This window comes from Hyaena hyaena, unplaced genomic scaffold, assembly GCF_003009895.1.
Source record: "Hyaena hyaena isolate Hyena2069 unplaced genomic scaffold, ASM300989v1 scaffold_243, whole genome shotgun sequence".
Taxonomy (NCBI): Eukaryota; Metazoa; Chordata; class Mammalia; order Carnivora; family Hyaenidae; genus Hyaena; species Hyaena hyaena.
In genome coordinates this window covers 497,333-498,352 of record NW_024080872.1, presented here as the reverse complement: position 1 = coordinate 498,352, position 1,020 = coordinate 497,333, and the positions used below count along the sequence as shown (strand labels likewise).

The window sequence follows — 1,020 nt, the reverse complement described above, 5'->3', positions numbered from 1 at the left end:
AATCCAAGACAAGATAATGGGTCTAGTTATATTTCTGTATTACCTGAAGACTTAAAAGAATGTGAAGGGAAAACTGTCTAGTTAAATATTCAACATGCGAAGGACGCCTATTGGTTAACTTCTATCCTTTGAACAGTCCCAAATCATTGATTTCTCTAACAGTATTGTCACAATCAGGACTCATTCAAATGACCAAGAGCAGAATTTGCCACCCCAAACTACTACTCCTTGGCATAACAGCTATTTTAGGCTGATCATTATAATGTTTATATTTATTTATTTATTTTTAAATTTTTAACGTTTTTATTTATTATCAAGAGACAGAGAGAGACAGAGCATGAGCATGGGCAGAGAGAGGGGGAGACACAGAATTTGAAGGAGGCTCCAGGCTCTGAGCTGTCAGCACAGAGCCCGACGTGGGGCTCGAACCCACAACAGTGAGATCATGACCTGAGCCGAAGTCAGACGCTTAACCAACTGAGCCACCCAGGCGCCCTGATCATTATATTTTTTAATGTCTATTTATTTATTTTGAGAGAGAGAGAGATAGAAAGAAAGCAGGGGAGGGGGAGAGCGAGAGAGGGAGACTGTCCGCGAAGAACCCGATGCGAGGCTTGAACTCCCGAACTGCGAGAGCGCCACCTGAGCTGAAAGCAAGGGTCAGACGCTTAGCTGACTGAGCCAGCCAGGCGCCCCTAGGCTGCTTATTTTTAAGAAGTAGTCAACGAAGGAGAAATTCCAGAAAATGAGTAGAAGTGACCCTTTTGTAGGAGACATTTACACTTATAAGGGCAATCTCCGTTTGTAAGGGTGTCCAGGAAAACGAGGATGGCTCTAAGCCTCTAGAAACTCTTTATCAGTGGAGAAGACAACTGACTGAAGTCTGCCTAACAACCTTACCCTTGTTTACTGTGCTATTCCCGGTACCCCCTCCCCTTAACTGGTCCCCCCACCCAACCTCTTTTACCCTTAACTAGAGATGGTCTGTAAAGAGATGGCCTGAACCATTTGGGGGAGTTT

The 1,020-nt window shown here is 44.3% G+C and overlaps 1 non-coding gene across 1 annotated transcript; it reads right to left on the bottom strand.

Moving 5' to 3' along the window:
* Nucleotides 1-408: 408 nt before the first annotated feature.
* On the bottom strand, nucleotides 409-492 carry TRNAR-UCG. Its single transcript has one exon. It is a non-coding gene; the product is annotated as a tRNA-Arg (tRNA).
* Nucleotides 493-1,020: the final 528 nt, after the last annotated feature.